A 19,460-nucleotide genomic window follows, 5' to 3' on the forward strand; every position below is an offset into this window, starting at 1 on the left:
TGTTTGTGATTGTCTTACACACGCTAAACTCAAGTTTGATTTAGGTTGTTAATCGTTTACATATTTGACCTAAAATTTTAAATATGTAATTCAACCCCTCCCCCTCTTGGGATATCACCAATTATAACAAAAGGTACCAGAGCCTAGGCTACAAAAAAAATAAATAAATAAAAATTAACTGTATATGTATAAAGATCACATGACTCAATTTGGTGCATTTCTTTTGGTGAGGGACAATCATCTTCACGACCTCCAATCTTCTGTGGTGTTAACTATATATTTTGGAAACAAAAAATGAGAATTTTCATTCAAACCATGGATTGGAGAGCATGGAGCGTTGTTGCCCAAGGAGACTATATACCTTTGAAAATGGTTGAAAATAAACAAGTTCCTAAATATGAAGAAGAAATGGATGAAGGTGAAATGAAACTAATGCAAGTAAACTCTAGCATTATGAATGCTTTATATTGTGCTTTAGATACAAATGAGTTTAATAGAATCATGGCTTGCAAGAACACTAAAGAAGTTTGGGATAAATTAGAGATTATATATGAAGGAATCAAAGATGTTAAGGATAGTTGTATTGACATGCTCACAAGTGAATATGAGGCTTTTAGAACGACTCGAAATGAATCTATTTCATCTATGTACACTAGGTTCACACACATCACTAATTCTCTTAATGCACTTGGAAAAACTTACCCCACTTATGATATGATCAAGAAGGTACTTAGAGGATTACCATCCATATAGGAGCCGAAATCAACAGCTATTGTAGACGAAAAAGACTTGAAGTCTATAACCTTGGATGAGCTTATTGGATCTCTCCTTGCCTAAGAAATTGCTATCAATGAAAGGATGAACGAGCAAATTAAAACAAAGAAGGGCACTACTCTCAAGGCTTCTGCAAAGAGCTCTAGTGACGAAGCTAGATAATGAGGATATCGACAAGGATATGGCCCTACTAACTTAAAGGTTCATTGAGTTCTTTAAAAAGAACCAAAAATTTACAAGGAAACTCTGAGGATCTAGGAAGGAGAAAGGAGAACCAAGTAAGAGAGAGCAAAAGTTAGATCCTCTTATTTTCTACAATTGCAAAAAGGTTGGCCACATCAAACTAGAATGTCCATTGCTTAGGAAAGACTCCAAGACGAAAAAGAAGGCAATGAAGGTTGTCATGTGGGACAAGTCGAGTTCCAGTAGTTTAGACAGTGACTCAAGTGGTCATGATGTAGACCCGAACCAAGAAAATAAGGAAATTAAGTAAGAAAAAGGAAAATGGGATTTCAACAAGCTTCGTCAACAAAGTCCATGTTCTCATCGACGAAGGCCCTTATGTGGTTCATTGCCAAAATTAAGAGCATTGTCGATGAAGAGATATAGAACGACTGAAAATATCAGGCTTAGGATTCATTGACGAAGCCCTTCTTTCGTCGATGAATGACCTTCTGTAGTTCATCAACGAAGGCGTCATTTCATCGACGAAGCTAACTGGGTGAAGGGTTTATAAATAGATTTTCAATTGCTTCTTCATTAAGAAATGGAAATCTCTCTCTCTCTCTCTCTCTCTCTCTCTAGAACCAACGCCCCACTCTCTCTCCCTTCGATCTTTCGTCGATCGTTGCCCATTTTGATGATCAAAAGTTACCACGAGGATCAGGGAGTGAATATCTACAAGTCTAGCGGAGTGGATTCTTGATATGGGAAAAAAGCTAGGGTTTAGTTTTCAGGCGTCTTAGGTTATTTTTTGGGAAATAGGTAAGGGGATTATATTATGTCAGCTATGTTTATGAGTTCTAATGGAAAGAAATGTAGAAACGGTGTTTAGATATACAGTTGCGGCTTTTCTAAGGTTTTTGGGCCTAGGGTTCGGTTAACCGACTTTATTTTCGAAACCAACCGTGTAAACTTAAATATGATATTTTTAAAGTATAGTATTGGACTTTCTAAACGTTTTCACTGGTTGGGAAATTGTTATTGCAAACCATAGTCTTGTTTTAAAACCAAGAAAAGATGGTAGGGTTGATTATCTCCATTTTCCCCCTATTTAGCTATATATTTATATTTAGTAAAATAACAACTTGGAGATATTCATATCCCAATTTTAGCAGCAGTATTTACCTTCTCAAGCAGATGATTTATTTATGAGTTGCTAGATGAAAAATTATATGGCATGAGTATAGTTTTAATTGACATTAAATGAGCAGGTTTTGTGTAATACTGAAATGTAATGGTTATAAGGCGAGATATAAGATATGATGGCTATATGCCAAGAGATGAGATACCACAGCTAAATGTCGAGTTTATGAAATGTTGATTTTTACCGAGCCAGTTATGAAAGATATGATACGCCGATTTTTACCGAGTTAGTATCTAGCAGATGTTTTCATAGAATTATGTACAGTTTAGGTTACACACGGTTTTATGAAATGAATTATGATTATAGTTTTATACAATATGAATTGCCATATATGGTAGTAGAGCCCTATTGCTATGTTCTTATGGTAAGAGTACGGTGCCATAGCTATATGTATGTAGGGGTGCAACCATACTTCTCAGATAGAGTGTGGATTGGAAAGGCGATTGGTGGCCTGGGTAAAGTACTCCCTGATGTAGAAATTTCGAGGGCCCATCCGATATAGTAATTCCGGATGACTCAGCTTTCAGGCAGCCTTCGGGCACAGAGAGAGTAGGCACCATCATACTATTTTATGTTTGACTTAGTGTTGGCCTAACAAGGTCTTTCAATTGATTTTGGTGATAACAAACAAAGGATGATTTAACTTGAAAAAGGTTGAGTTTTGATGTTTCGGGAAATATGGATCAAGTGTGGTTCAAAGCAAAGCTCAAATTTAGATCAAGTATGGTTTAAGTGAAGAATAAGTATAAGTCAAGTATGAAGATATCTTCTCAAAGATTCATAGAGGGTCTGATATATTTGAAGCTCAAGAAAATTGTTCAAAACATCTCAAGAGCTAAGAGAACTCAAGCTTGAAGGCCTAGGAAACATATTTGTAAGTATTTCAAAAGGTAAAATATCTTTGAAATATATTTTGAAGCTTTTTCTAAAAGATTATCAAGGTTTAAAGACCTATTTAATTAAGTATTTATTAAACTCATGAGAGAGCAAAAGAGTTTTAAAGAAAGCCTTTTTATAAAACAGATTTTAGTAAAGATTAGTTGACTGAACTTTTCATATCAAATGACTGAAGTAGAGACTTCAACTGACTAAACATTAAGTTCAAACATTTGAAGAATTACTTCAGTCAACTGAAGAATAAGTCCAGCTGACTGAAGAATTTCCAAAACAGACAGAGAGTTGCAGCAGTGAGTTCAGTCGACTGAACTTGTGACTTCAGTCAACTAAACCTGCGACATCAGACATATGAACCCTGACTTCAGATGACTGACCCTGTATCCAGTTTTATTTTTTAAGAGTGTAAGAAACTTCAGACGACTGAACTTGTGACTTCAGTCAACTGAACTTGCGACTTTAGTCATCTGAACTCTAACTTCAGTTGACTAACCCTGTATCCAGTTCAATTTTTTAAGGGTTTAAGGAACTTCAGTTGACTGACCACGACACTTCAGTCAACTGAACACTGTTCAACAAGCAAAAATTTTAAAATTCTTATTTTTAAATTATAGTCGTTTGAAACCCAAATTTTCTAACAACTTGGGAAACTCTTTAAGGAAACTCTTACAACAAGGGAACCTACTTGAAAGCCTAAAAATATATGGTTTTTGTGAATCAAAAAAAAAAAAATCATCCCAAGCATTGAAACTCTCTCAAGGTTCTCTTGCTCTCAAAGTCTCTTACTCAATCTTCTGAAAAGCTGAAAGTATTGTTATTCTGATTTTTTGTTCGTCAAAACTCTGAAGAACTACTGTTTTCTCATCTGGAGAAAAGGATTTTGGTGAATTCTTTGAAAAGCTTCAAAAGTTTATTTCATTCTTGATATTTTATCTTTTGAAATACATAGTTCTTATTTGTACTAATCTGCTCTGTGAGTGAGCTTCTCTTGTACATCAGGTTTTGATATTTCTCTTGTAGATTTTGAACGATTCCAAGCTGTTGGAACGTTGACCACACAAGGGCATATTGTTTGGAGAAGGCGGGCTCTGGAATTGACCAAAGGAGTGATTGTAAACAGGCGTTGTTCCACCTGGTAACGGAACTGCTATAGTGGAAACCTTTGGTATTTTGCTAAGGGTGAGGACGTAGGCTGTGTTGAGGCCGAACCTCGTAAAAATCTTGTGTCTTTCTCTCTATTTTATATACTTTACTTGCTATGTGATTTCAAAGTGCACGAAACAAGTTTCAAAGAAAAAGAAATAAGGATTCTTGGTATTTAGAAAGTACGTTTCGATTAACTGTTTGTGGAAACCCAAAAGGAAGTACGTTGGTTAATCTGCGGAAATCTTAAATCAAGTGAGGAGCATACTAAAAGTTATTTCAAAGCAAGTTATACATATTCACAGGGAAATCAACAAAAGCTATATCATCCTTGATTGAGTGATTAAATTGTTTTAGTTTCATTGATTGTCTTGTTTATTTAGATTACAAGTATTCTAAGGAGTGTTTATATATTATCTGTTGTGCTCTATTCATTATTAAAAAAAATTTAAAAATCATCAAAATATAAAAAGATTCCAATTCACCCCCCCCCCCTCTTTGGAAGCTATTCCTAATTTCACTTAGCATTAGTCGGCCAACTATTTGGTAGGTCCAGCTTTCATTCTGCACAACCTATCATAGGGTGAAGCATGTCACATGTGTATGTGATGGCGTGACGACGCCAGTCCTATAAACCAGGTTGTATCTTCTAGGCATATATGACCATAGTTACTATAAAAAGGGCTATATTGAGCTAACAGTATGTATTTTCAGATTTACAGAGCAATACAATTTTAAAATGCCAATTAAATGTATTTAAATGTTAGTAGTATATGTACACATGAAATCTTATACTAGTCACACACTGATAATAATATAATCCGTCTTACTAAGAGGTGTCTCACCCTAACATACAAATGTTGTTTCAAGTCCTCTGAGGGATCGAGCCTAGCGTGCTACTGGGCTGAGTTTAGATAGTAGGCAGTCTTTGTCAGAGTTGGAGAGATGTTAGACAGTGTCTGTCTCTTTTGGGATTGTAATAGAAGTTTATGTTTTAGTTATGTATAGATGTATATGGGAAACAGTTAGAAGCTCTGATAATTATTAGATGATGTATGTTTTTCTGTTGTGTATGATTATACAAATTAGTATGGAACACCCGTTTTTCCCTCATTTGGGCGGGTTGTGTATGTATGGTATCAGAGATATGTATATTATGTATGTTTAGTGGCACTCCGAGCCCACCTAGAGGGTTGGGGCGCTACACATGAGGTGGCAAACCTCTATTTTAATGGCACTTGACGATCACGAGGTACAATCCTCTTCTTCTTTTACTCTATATTATGATTCTAGTGATGAGTCATTTAATGATAGCATGCCCTCATATAAAGAATTTCAAAAGGAACTACTCCATGCACACAAGGTTCTTGTTAAAATAACTAAAAGAAACACTATGTTGAAAAATGAAAATAAAGAATTAACAAAGAGTTTAGAAAACTTGAAAGAGTCTTATTCCACCTTGCTAGAAGAGAAGGATTTGAAAATTGAAAACTTGGAAAGAAAACTTGAAGACAATTCCAAAATTATTTTCAAGTTTACAAATGGAAAAAGTAATTTTGAAAAACTCTTAGGTGCACAAAGAAGGTCTTTGGGAAAAGAAGGAATCAGTTTTAATGGCAAGGAGAACAAGAAAAAGGAAAATTTATATATGGGTTATTTTGTGAAAGAATCAAAATCTTATGCTCCTTCAAACAATTCCTATATGTATATTATACATTATTTGTGTAAAAAGAAATGCCACATTAACTTTGATTGCCCATTCAAAAACAAAGATACTAAAACAAAAATAGTTTGGAAAGAAAAAGGTGAACACCATGCTAACCTAAAAGGGCCCAAGAAAATTTGGGTACCAAAAGTAGTCACCTAAATTCCTTTTGTAGGTATGTTTCAGGTCATCCTTCCCAAAAGATAAGTGCATGGATAGTGGATGCTCAAGGCACATGATAGGGGACAAATCAAAATTCACAACCATTTTGCCAAAGGAAGGAGGATACGTCACCTTTGGAGATAATGCCAAAAGTAAAATTATTGGAGTCGGGAAGGTCAGTAAAGAACCCTCTCTTGTTATTGATAATTTATTACTTGTTGATGGTTTAAAGCATAGTTTGTTAAGTATTAGTCAACTATGCAACAAAGGATTTAACATTACCTTCAAACAAGATAGTTGTACTGTTGAAAAATCAAATGAACATAAAGTACTTTTTGTTGCAAACCGTTTTGAAAATGTATATACCATTAGCTTTGATAAATTAGCTTCACAAGATGCAAAATGTTTCACAGTAGTTAGTGAAGCTAGTTGGTTATGGCATAGGAGACTAGGTTATGCTTGCATGGATATTCTTTCAAAACTAGTCAAGGGTGACTTAGTTAAAGGCCTACCAAAAACTAAATTTGTAAAGGACAATATTTGTGATGCTTGCCAACTTGGTAAACAAACCAAGTCAAAATTTTTATAAAAAAAAAAAAAAAAAGACATTTTATCTCTACAAGTAAGCCACTAGAACTACTTCACCTAGATTTATTTGGTCCAACTCAAACCAAGAGTCTAGGGGGAAAGTGTTATGCTTTCATTATTGTAAATGACTTATTTAGGTTCACATGGGTTCTATTTCTAGCGTCTAAGGATGAAGTGTGTGAAATGTTTTCCAAATTATGCAGAAAACTCCAAAATGGAAAAGGCTATACAATCACACATATCCGAAGTGATAGAGGATGAGAGTTTAAGAATAAGGATATGGAAAAATTTTGTGATATACATGGCATATCACATAACTTCTCAGCTCTTAGAACTCCTCAACAAAGTGGTGTATTTGAAAGAAAGAATAGAACTCTGTAAGAAATGGCTAGGTCAATGATAAATGAACATAACCTACCAAAATATTTTTGCGCCGAAGCAGTAAATATTGTTTGCTACGTTTTGAACAAAGTTGCAATCAGACCAAAGCTCAACAAAACCTTTTATGAACTATGGAAAGGTAAAAGACCCAACATGTCAAACTTTCATATTTTTGGGTGTAAGTGTTTTATCCTGAAAGACAAGGATAGTTTGGGAAAATATGATGCAAAATCAGATGAAGGAATATTTTTTGGATATGCTCAAGATAAAGAACGCTTTTAGAGTATATAATAGAAAAACCTTGATTGTCATATAATCAATAAATGTTGTGTTTGATCAATATAATCCCTTCTCCAAAATAACATTGACAATGATCTAGAAATAAGAAAGGGCTTAGATTAACAATTAATGATAATATGAAAGAGAGCAATGAGATCAAGGAGGCATCCGATGATGATAGACAAATAGAAAGTGAAGTTCATGATTTACCTAAGGAGTGGAAATTTGTGAGAAATCATCCAAAGGATCAAATCATTGGTGAACCTTCATGTGGAATAGCTACTTGTTCATCTCCAAGAAATATGTGTAGTCACATGGCATTTTTATCTCAAGAAGAGCCTAAAAATGTTCATGACGCAATTGAAGATGAATCTTGGGTATTATCAATGCAGGAAGAGTAAAATCAATTTGAGAGAAACAAAGTTTGGACCTTGGTTCCTAGACCAAATGATTACACCATCATACGAACCAAATTGGTTTATAGAAATAAGAAGGATGAAAATGGAGTGGTAGTTCATAATAAATCTAGATTAGTAGCACAAGGCTATAACCAAGAGGAAGGAATAGATTTTGAGGAAACAAATGCTCCAATAGCTAGGATGGAAGCCATTCGCGTGTTGCTAGCCTATGCATCTTTAAGGATCTCAAATTATATCAAATGGATGTCAAAAGTGCTTTCTTAAATGGTTACATTAATGAGGAAGTATATGTTGAGCAACCTCCTAGTTTTTAGAATCACAAATATCCCAACCACATGTTTAAATTGTCCAAAGCCTTGTATGGTTTAAAGCAAGCTCCCATAGATTAGTATGAAAGGCTAAGTGGTTTTCTCTTGAATCATGGATTTTCAAAAGGAAAGATTAACACCACTCTATTCATCAAAACTGAAAAAGGAAAACATGCTCCTTGTCCAAATATACATAGATGACATCATATTTAGAGCAATCGATAAGAAAATGTTCAATGAGTTCGCCAAATGCATGCAATAGGAATTCGAAATGAGCATGATGGGAGAACTTGTCTTCTTTCTTGGGCTTCAAATTACACAAGCTAAACATGACACATTTACTAACCAATTAGAGTATGTGAAAAACCTGCTTAAGAAATATAACATGGAAGATGGCAAAGTTTTGGGAACCCCTATGAGCCCTTCTAGTAAGCTTAATAAAGACAAGCAAGGTATACCACTAGATGTTAAACTCTATAGAGGTATGATTGGTAGTCAGCTTTATTTAACAGCTAGCAGACCGAACATAATGTTTAGTGTGTGCATGTGTGCAAGATTTCAAGCAGCACCAAAAGAATCACATTTACTCACTATTAAACAAATACTTAGATACCTAATTGGCACCATTGATTTAGGTTTATGGTATCCTAAGTTCACTTCGTTTGAAATGGTTAGCTACTCCAATGGACACTTTGTACATAGCTGAGGCTAAGTACATAGTTGCAGGGAGTTGTTGTGCCAAACTCTACATATGAAACAACATCTTATAGATTATAAATTATAGTATGATACTTTCCCGATCAAGTGTGATAATACTAATGCAATAAACATCTCCAAGAATCATATCTCATATTTATGAACCAAACACATCGAGATAGGCATCACTTTATTCATGATTATGTGCAAAAAGGGGATGCAATACTTGAATTCATGTGCACCAATGAACAATGGGCTAACATATTCACAAACCCATTTCAAGAAGATAGATTTATTCAAACAAGACGTGAAATAGGCCTATTACTCGCAAGGGATGTTGCCTAAAATTATTAAGATAAGCAATTGAGACAACAAAGAGTAAAAAAAGGATAAAAAATAATAAAATTGCTCTGTTCGGGCAACTGGAGGCAAAACCCAGTCAACTGAAACTCATTGTGTTAAGCCTCGGGCGACCGAATGAAAGGCCCAACCGACCAGACCCTCTCTCTGGTCGACCGAACTGTCAGGGCTATTTATATCTAACACGCGGAAACCCTTTATTTATTTATTTATTTCATTTTCACTCTCAAACACTCTCTTCTCTTTAAAAACCCTAGATCTACAATTTTCGTTCGATTTACCTGCATTTCCCTTTCCAAATCCATCAAATCCCATTCAAAAATCCATTCCCTCAAAATGCCAAGGGAAAGATCAAACAAGAGGAAAGCTTCAAACCAAGAAGAAGCCGAAAGCTCAAGCCATTGGTTCATGTCTACCAAGGCCAAGAAGGGGTACCATGATAAGCTTAGAGCTCTTGAACCCATCTTGGGTAAGCTTCTCGATTTGACCTTCATTAATTTATATTTTCCAAATGTAGTTGAAATGTTTAAGGCTTTAGGGTGGTTCCAATTCTTGTCTTACCAACCTAAAGGGGTTTTCCCACATTTAGTCCTATTGTTTTACGCAAACCTTGACTCTAATGGGAATGAGTGCACCTCTCGAATATTGGATAAATCCTATAGCTTCAATGCTCAAATCTTAGCTGATACCTTTGGGCTAGAATGAGGCTCTTTTGAGTGTCGTGATGTAGGAACCTCGTGGATAACGGAATAGGAATTCATTCCTTAGCAATTCCTTACCTCAGGTGATGGAAGAACCGATTCCAAACCTTAGGCATTCTCTAGTCCAAAGCTTAGGCATCCTCTAGCTTACAAAACTCTCACCCTAGAAGCCAAAATTATCCACCTATTCATATCCTACAATATACTTCCAAAAGGTGGATCCCGAGATTATATATTCTATATGGATTGCTTTATGATGTGCTATTTATTTATGGAAAAAAGACTAGATTTTCCAACTCTGATTATTAAATGGATGTTTGCCAAGGAGAGTGGCAACAAGGTCATTCTGCCTTATGGGGGGATGTTAAACCGTGTTTTTGAGAGTCTAGGATTCAACTGTGCCTCCTCCTTATTTATTCCTCGTCATCCATCAAATGTTTTCACCTCCACCACTGTAAAATTAATGGGGTATCAACTAGTTAACAGTTACTGGGTGGCCAAGATACCTTTCCATAGAAGGATGGAGGAACAGGCATATGCCCAATAGGCTGATCCACAAATTCTTAGATAGGTGTCACATATTCCTCAGCTCATCTCCTCTATGGAAAGACTTTTGGAGTCCTTCAATGGCTTTTGACAAGAATTGGATTATAAGTTTAGCATGATTTAGGAGGACATTGATACGTTGAGTGAGATCACTCAAGCAAACTTCCAAATCCTCAATGATCAATTCAATAACCGTGAAGGTTCTTCCACCTTGAAAGGAAAGGCACCAATGGAGGTTAGCGAGAGCGATGACAGCTCATCTGAGGAGGATAACGACTAGGAGTGCAATCTATTACGGGAAGCTGTTATGTGCTTTTATATATATATATCTGAAAACATTTGATTTTTTGTAATTATTTTTATTTAAACTTAGTTCTTTATATATTTATGCTTTTTTGAGAACACATTGGAAATATTAACTATGCTTGCTAGATAATTCACTAATGCAATACTTTTGCTTGCTGGATACTTAACTAATGATATATTGTGATTGCATGCTAATAAATTGGTTTGAATGAAAGCATCTGCATGCTTGATGCAAACTGTTGACTTTTTAAGTTTGATCCCGTTTTGATAATAACAAATCATAAGTTTTTTATATATGCGTTTAGTACTTGAATGGGTTTATATTTAAGCACGTGCATATGGAAAGGCAATATGGAGGCCATGAGGCACTTAAAGCTCATATTACTTGGCCTATTTGATGGAAAATTTGAAGAGCAAAGAGTGAAGACATATACTATTTCAGTTGTAAATGCTTCTAGTTTAAATTGTATATGCATGTTTTACATAATCTAATTTAAAGCTCAACATTGACCATATAAAGACCTTAGAGAATTAAACCTTTCATGAAAAACCTTTCACTTAAAAGGCTAAACTCATTCAAAAGGTTTGAGGTGATTTTGAAATCAAAACAAGGCCAAAATGCATGCTTTCAAAGGGCCTAGTCGACTGGACTCACAAGCCCAGTTGACTAACTAGAACACTTGGTTTGAAATCATTTTTGTAAAGAGGCCAGTCGACCAGACTCACAAGCCCAGTCGACCAAAAAGAATAAATGGCCAAAGATGGATTTTTGTAAAGGGCTAGTCGACCGGACTTATAAGCCCAGTTAACTGGACATCATGCTTTGATGATCTGGCAGACTGGATTATATGCTCAGCATAACAAACCTCCCAAAATTGGAAAATCGCCTTGGGCCAGTCGACTGGACCATGGGTCAGTTGACCGAAACTCTCAGGTTGAAGCCATTTTAAGCTCCCAACGGCCATAAAATTCAAAATCATAATATTATTTTATTCCCAATGGTTATATTTTGAAATGGCCTATAAATACCAACCCCAAAGCATTTGAAAATATTTTTGCCCATATATTTTTATACTCTTTCATTTGTGGAATTTATTTTACAAATCAAAGCTCTCTTATACTCATTCATTGGAAAAATCTTTTTGAAGAACAAAAACCCTGTACTTTCTTTTGAAAATATTTTTGGAGAAATCATTCATTGGTCTTGGATCTTTGAAGCATTTATTGCACATTTATTTTTATATCAAAGATCATTCACTCTCATTTATTCTCTTCTACTCTTTTATTGCAAAAATATTTTTGAAGAGGAATAACCCAGGTTCTCCCATTCTTGTATTTGAAAATACTTTTGGAGAAATCATTTTATCTCTATTGAATCTTTGAAGCTCTTATCTTACATATTTTCTAAAATCAAAGAAGCATTTTACTCTCATATACTCATTCAATTGAATATATCTCTGAGAGCAAAACCCTAGCTTCTCCAAATCTCATTTATTGCAAAAATCTTTTTTGGAGAAATCATTTATTACATTTGAATTTTTAAGCGTTAATTATCATACACATTTTCTTACTCAAAGATCATTTACTCTCACATTTTCTCATTTAATTCAAAATATTTTTTGAGAGAGAAACACACAAACTCTATTGAGCTTAAATTATATCTTGTGAGAGTATTAGATTTTTATTGTACAACTTAACTTTTGAGAAGCATTTATTTGTATACAAAACTTTCATTCTCTTTGTATCCCTGTAGTTTGGGTAGTGTACCGTGCCAAGCATGGGATATCGCTTGGAGAGGTTGGTCCGCCTAGAAGGACTAGCATAGGGGGGGGGGGGGGAGGGGTACTCCACCCGATTGAAGGAGTGTGTATAAGGGGGCGCCGCCTTGTTTAAGGAGTGGTTAAAGGAAATCCTCAAGCGGGTTGTCTTGAGGCGAGGACGTAGGTGGGGATAGTCGAACCTCGTTAAAAATCTCGTGTTTGCTTTCCCTTTCCCTACACTTTTTATTTATCTGTACTTGTATGTTTATATTTAGTTTGTTGTGCTTATTGTATATGTGTTAAATATTTGCAAACTTGGATATTTGTGGGATTTGAGATTGGTTGAAAAACCTTGGGCTTGAGAAATACTGATTGGGTTTTAAAATAGGGCAAAAAGTGACCTAAATTTTTTAAATATCCAATTCACCCCCACCTCTTAGGATTATATACACCAAAAATAACACAAACTATGGTTTTAGCTGTTATCTCTATTGAATATCTCTAAAAGCTTTTGTATGCTTGATGTAGACCATAGTTATTTTAACAGTTGAATACTGGTGCAAGCTTTTGCATACTTGATGCAGACCATAGCATAGTTAGTATCTCCATTGAATAATTCTATTAGCTTTTGCATGCAGGATGCAAACATTGTTGTGGATACTAATGTTGTTATTAGCTTTTACATGTTGGATGCAGACAATTGTGATTGCATGTTGTTTAGTTGAATAGGATGTTGCATGCTGGTTAAGTCTTGTTGTGTTGGTTTCTGAACGTTAAATGTATAAATAAAGCTCATCCTTAGAATAAAACTGAAAAGACGCATACATGACAACACATAAGCAAACGCCAGATCAAAATATCTTAAAAATGTCTTATGCATAACCCTCTTAGTCTCCTAATTATTGAACCTTTTCTAACCATGCTACAAATCATATATAATTTCTATGGTTTTAGGAAAATATGGTTCATGAACATCATTTGGTCTAGCCTTATGTTCTAAACTTCATTAAGGACTCAAACGGTTACTTATATTGGTTTGTGTACTTAAATTGAATTAATTAATATGTATAAGTAATTCATTTCATCTAAGCCTACCTTTACATCAAAAGGGGGAATTTGTCAAACAAGGGGAGTTTCTTTTTAAAGCAAACAATGATTTTCCTATCACTGACACCTATTGATGATGTTAAAAGGGAGAGAAATTTGTTGAGCATAATTTGTAACTTGTGAATGCATAACTGCTCACCTATCTCACTCGTCTTTTTAATTTTTGGCTTAGAATTCAAAAGTTGAGAGAATATTTCAAAAAGGGGAGAACATTTGAGAAAAATTCAAAATTCGTATCTTATGCTCAAATTCAAAATCCATATCTTTACTCACCCTATCTCTTGAAACTTTTTAAGTTTTGTTCAGAGTTTAATGTGACTATTATTTTGAACATGTTTGTTAACTCATGGTAATTCTAAGACACATTTTTACACTACCATTGTTATATATGTGTATCATGTGACTTATATTATATGAAATGTTTTTCAAAGACAGTTTCAACACTAAATGCAATTTTTTCCTGAACTCAAACATTTTCAACTTGAAAAATTCAAAAGTCTTCTTTTGAATATGCTTGAAATAAGATGCACTATCTATTTTTATATTTATCTATATTGTGAGGGGGAGTCTTGTCAGGCTACTTCATTTTTCTCCCGTGTTTGTCATCATCAAAAAGGAGGAGATTGTTAGCTTTTTGAGCCCTATCCCATTTTGATAATGACAAACCAAGGCATCTCATTTGTACTTTAAGTATGTGAACAAGAATGACCTTAAGAAAGCATAATGACTTATACAAAATAGAAGCCATGAAGCATTCAATGACACAACACTTGGCAAATTCCATTGAGTATATGAAGAGCAAGAGTTGAAGACTTAGAGAATTTTTATATGCATTACATTTAGGATTGAATGTATGTACACATCTTAGTGAATTTGGAGTGAAGCTCTTACCTGACCATAGATGAATCTTAGGGACTTAAATTTTTCATGGAAAATTATTTTATTAAAGAGATAAACAATTTAAAAAGGTTTAAAAAGAATTTGAACATGAAAAATCCCAAGAACTCAAAAATATAAGGCAGTCGGACGACCAGAGGTTGAGTCCGGGTGACCAAAGTTCGTGCAGAATGATTCAGGCAACTAGAGAAGAAGGTCAGGCGATTGAAAATCGCTATTCTAGAAATTGCCTGCTGTTTGGGCAACCGAACCTCAGTCCAGTTGACCGAAACTCTCGAGAAAATTCAAGATTAGCTTTAAAATGGTCATATTTTTCAAAATAAAATATACATTAAACTCTCCAACAGCCATAAAACGGCTATATTTCAAGTTTGCCTATAAAAACTAGGCTGAAAGAGTTAGAGAACACTTTTGAACATGTTTGAATCTTTAAGCAATATTGATAAACATCTTTCACTTCATTTTCAAGTTCTCTTACCTTTATTTTCCAAAATACCCTAGAGATTATCATTTTACTCTATTGAGCTTCAAATCATATTCATTGAGAGTGTGCTAGTTTTTATTCTTTCTGTAACGACCTGCTACTTATATAACATTATATATATATATATATATATAACATAAACAACATCTGTTTGATATACTACTGAAATTATCCCAAGCTCAAAGGAGCACTAAGGAAAAGCCCTGTATGTCATACACCCCTAAGCAACGATATACAAAAAGTTGTAAACTGTCAAATACACAATACTAGAAAATTATAATATTCAAAAGTATATTTACAACACAAAATACCCAGTGACAACATAAAAAACACAGGATCTACCCCAACTCACTAGCACAAAAAAATACCCTCTCAGCAAGGGTAGCACAAGACAACCTCTACCCGCGAGCCTGATCTGCTCGCCTAGTTGGATCTCCTGAAAAATAGTAAGTCACTAGGATGAGTCAATGCTCAGTAAGAGGAGATATGCTATTACTAGTGAGGGGCGGCTGAGTTGCACATTTAATATACTGAAATAATGTTGATACTGTAAAGTGAGTAAGATGGTATACTATACAAAACACATGTAATGTGGTTTAAAATGCAACTGTGTATCTGAGTTTACTATCTGTACATACTGTTAATATGATAATATAAATAGCTATTGTATGATAAATCTGTATATACATAGGAACTTCTCCCGTACCCTGGGATTATGTATATCATGATATAATCCCCTCATGATAGGTTTGTGCGGCCCGTAGGCTGGACTTACTCTGGTTGGCCTACCAAGCAAGTCAATATATATCTGTAATATCCGCCAATCTATCAATCTGTCAATTTATCCCACTGCAATCTCTCTAGGCAATCTCCAAATCTATCTCGTCTAACCGACCACCTCAACCCAGCATGATAGGGAGACTGCAATCTCTCCTGGCATGGTTAAATGGAATCCACATACTATCTAAGATATGTGATTGCACGTGTCTGTAATAGCAACAGTACCGTGCTCTACTATTTGTATCTGTCTGTAATATCCTCAAGGATTTGATACTGTGTAATACTATATATATATATATATATATATATATATATATATATTTATCTTGTTGTTTTAACATGATTTCAAAGCAACCATAACACTATAAATCTGAGATGTAATATCTGAAATATCTATCTGAAATCTCTGTACTATCTGTCTATAATATCTGTAATATCTGTATGAAATATCGGTAATATCTGTCTGTAATATCTATCTGAGTGTTATGGTTTAAAAATCATGTTATTCTGAATAATGCTGTAAATCTTACTTTCTGTTAATAAACTTGTATAACTGGATATCTATATAATTTCATGAACAACATACTAAACTATTATAACTCGGGTCACATAACTAGGTAATTAAAATCTCATGCTTCATATCTGTAATCTTTCTGAAATAATAATACTCATGATATTCTGGAAAAATAAACTGATCAACATGCTTGTAAATACACATACAAAATCTTCTGTTATACATTCTAAAACTTCCTAGCATAGCATATTTCCTTTACCTAATTTTTGAAAAGCCCCTACTGTACTCTGGCCCTACACTCGCAGGGTTCCCTACTATCCTGAAAACATATTTCTTCGTATATGACACTTCCTATAACTGTGGGAATGACAAATACTAGATAAAATGCCTTATCCTGAAATTGGGATGAATTTCAAATCACTTCCACCCACGATCTACTTTTGTAGATTTGTAGAGAACTTTCCCAGGGGCATCATGGTGGCCTCAGATCGTTAATTCGACAAGAAATGGAGCCGAAAATGAAAAGAGAAAGGGAGGGGAACGTTTTAGAGAGAGAGAGAGAGAGAGAGAGGAGAGAGAGAGAGAGCTTCCTACACAATTTTCTGCTGAAAAATCTGGATTTTAGCTATTTATTGCCCCAGGTTCATTGACGAGACACTTCATCTCGTCGACGAGTCCATGAAGAAAGATCGTCGATGAACCCGTACCCCTCGTCGATGAATTTTAGGCTGCCAAAACCCCCGTCTCCATATCTTTTCGTCAACGAGACGTGACCTCATCGATGAGACCCATATGTATTCTCATCGATGAATTACCTATGTTCGTTGACGAGACCCTGATTAATTCTATGGGTTATTACATTCTCCCCTCCTTATAAAATTTCATCCTCAAAATTTACTGTTTGTGTTGAACATCCCATAGAAACAAACGGTCTACTTATTTTGTTACTTACCTTCACTTATGGCGTAGGAATACTGTGGTTACATTCAAAGTTCTGAGAGATTACAACTATAAAACTAAAAGACTACTTGCCAACTAAATTATTACATGTACCTGCAAAAGAAACACTACTTAACTACTTACACTTTACCTGATTACCACTAAACCTCTCGGAACAATTGCTGGTATTTTTGCTTAATTTCTTCTTCAAGTTCCCACAAAACTTCTTCTATTGCATGGTTCTTCCACAAAACTTTTACTAGCTAAATCTTTTTGGTATGTAATTCTTGTGTCTTTTTATCCAAGATTTGTACTTGTGCTTCTTCATAAGCTAATGAATCTTTAAGTTCTATTTCTGCATAACTAATTATATGGGATGGATCTGGGACGTATTTCCCTAGCATAGTTACATGGAATACGTCATGTATTATAGATAAAGTTGGTGGCAAGGCTAGCCTATAGGCAATTGATCTTACTCTCTCTAGTATATCAAAATGGCCAATATACCTAGGGCTCAACTAACCATTCTTTACAAACCTCACAACCCCTCTTAGAGGAGCTACCTTTAGGAATACTCGATCTCCTATATCAAACTCTAACTCCCGGTGGCGAGTGTCTGCATAGCTTTTCTGCCAAATTTGCACAGTACTGATTCTTTCCATAATTAGTCGAACCTTATCATATGCTTGCTATACTATATCTAGACCCAAAACTCGCCTCTCACCTACGTCATCCCAGAAAAGAGGAGAGTGACATCTCCTACCATACAATGCCTCGTAGGGTGTCATACCGATACTAGCCTGATAACTATTATTGTAAGAAAATTCAACCAACGACATAAACTGAGTCCAGCTACCCCCAAAATCTAGCACGCATGCATGAACATATCTTCTAATGTCTGGATGGTCCTCTCAAACTGACCATAAGTCTGGGGATGGAAATTTGTGCTGAATGCTAACTGTGTACCCATAGCCTCCTGAAAACTTTTCCAAAATTGTGACGTAAACAGAGCATCCTGGTCTGAGACTATATATACCGGTACACCATGGACGCGAACTATTTCCTGAACATATATTTCTGCCAATCTGTCCATAGAATAGCTGACTTTAATAGGGATGAAATGAGCAGTCTTCGTCAGACGATTAACAACCACCCAAATTGCATTCAATCCCTGACGCACTGGTGGTAACCTAGTAACAAAATCCATAGAGATGTGATCAAATTTCCACTTTAGAAAAAAGAGTGGCTGCAACTGTCCTACTGGTCTCTGGTACTCAGCCTTAACCTACTGGCACATTAGACACTGTTGTACAAATTCAGCAATTTCTCTTTTCATTCCACTCCACCAGAAATACTCTCGGTGATCCTTATACATTTTAGTACTACCAAGATGAACTGTGAATAGTGATCTATGAGCCTCTTCCAAAATCGTCCTTCTAATATCATCATTTTCTGGCACACACAACCTGGTGCGAAATCTCAGAGCTCCATCACTAGAGATACAGAACTCCTCTCCTTGACCATCCCGTACTCTGGCTATTACCTATGATAACTCTGCATCATCACCCTGACCAATCTTAATCTTCTCATATAGTGTAGGCTATACAACTAGGCTGGCAACGAATGCTTAAGGACTATCCTCTACTAACTCTATACCAAGTCTCTCCAAATCCATCAGGATCGAGTGCCGAATCTCTATAGCTACCAGTGCTGGACCCATTGACTTCCTGCTCAAAGCATTTGCTACCACATTTGCTTTCTTTAGGTGGTAACTAATTATGCAGTCATAGTCTTTAATAAGCTCTAGCCACCTTCTTTGCCTCATATTCAGCTCTATCTGGGTAAAGAAATATTTCAAGCTTTTATGATCTGTAAAAATTTCGCACTTTCTACCATATAGATAATGTCTCCAGATCTTGAGAGCGTACAGTACTGCAGCTAGCTCCAAATCATGGATAGGATAATTTTTCTCATATTCTTTAAGCTGTCTAGAAGTATACGCTATAACCCTGTCGTGTTGCATCAATACACACCCAAGTCCTTTAAGGGATGCATCACTATATATTACAAACCTGTCCTCTTATGATGGGATAGCCAACATTGAGGTAGTAACCAACCTCTGTTTCAATTTCTAAAAGCTCTGCTCACAGTCATCAGTCCAATAGAATTTCAAATTTTTCCTTGTGAGTCGCGTTAGCGGACCTAATAAATTGGAGAAACCATCAACAAAGCGCCGATAATAACCTGCTAAACCCAAAAAACTTCTAACCTATCGACATTTCCTCAACTTACCTAATTCACTACTACCTCTATCTTACTTGGGTCAACAGATACACTTGCCTTAGAGATCA

The sequence above is a fragment of the Malania oleifera genome, chromosome 2 (assembly GCF_029873635.1).
Source record: "Malania oleifera isolate guangnan ecotype guangnan chromosome 2, ASM2987363v1, whole genome shotgun sequence".
NCBI lineage: Eukaryota > Viridiplantae > Streptophyta > Magnoliopsida > Santalales > Ximeniaceae > Malania > Malania oleifera.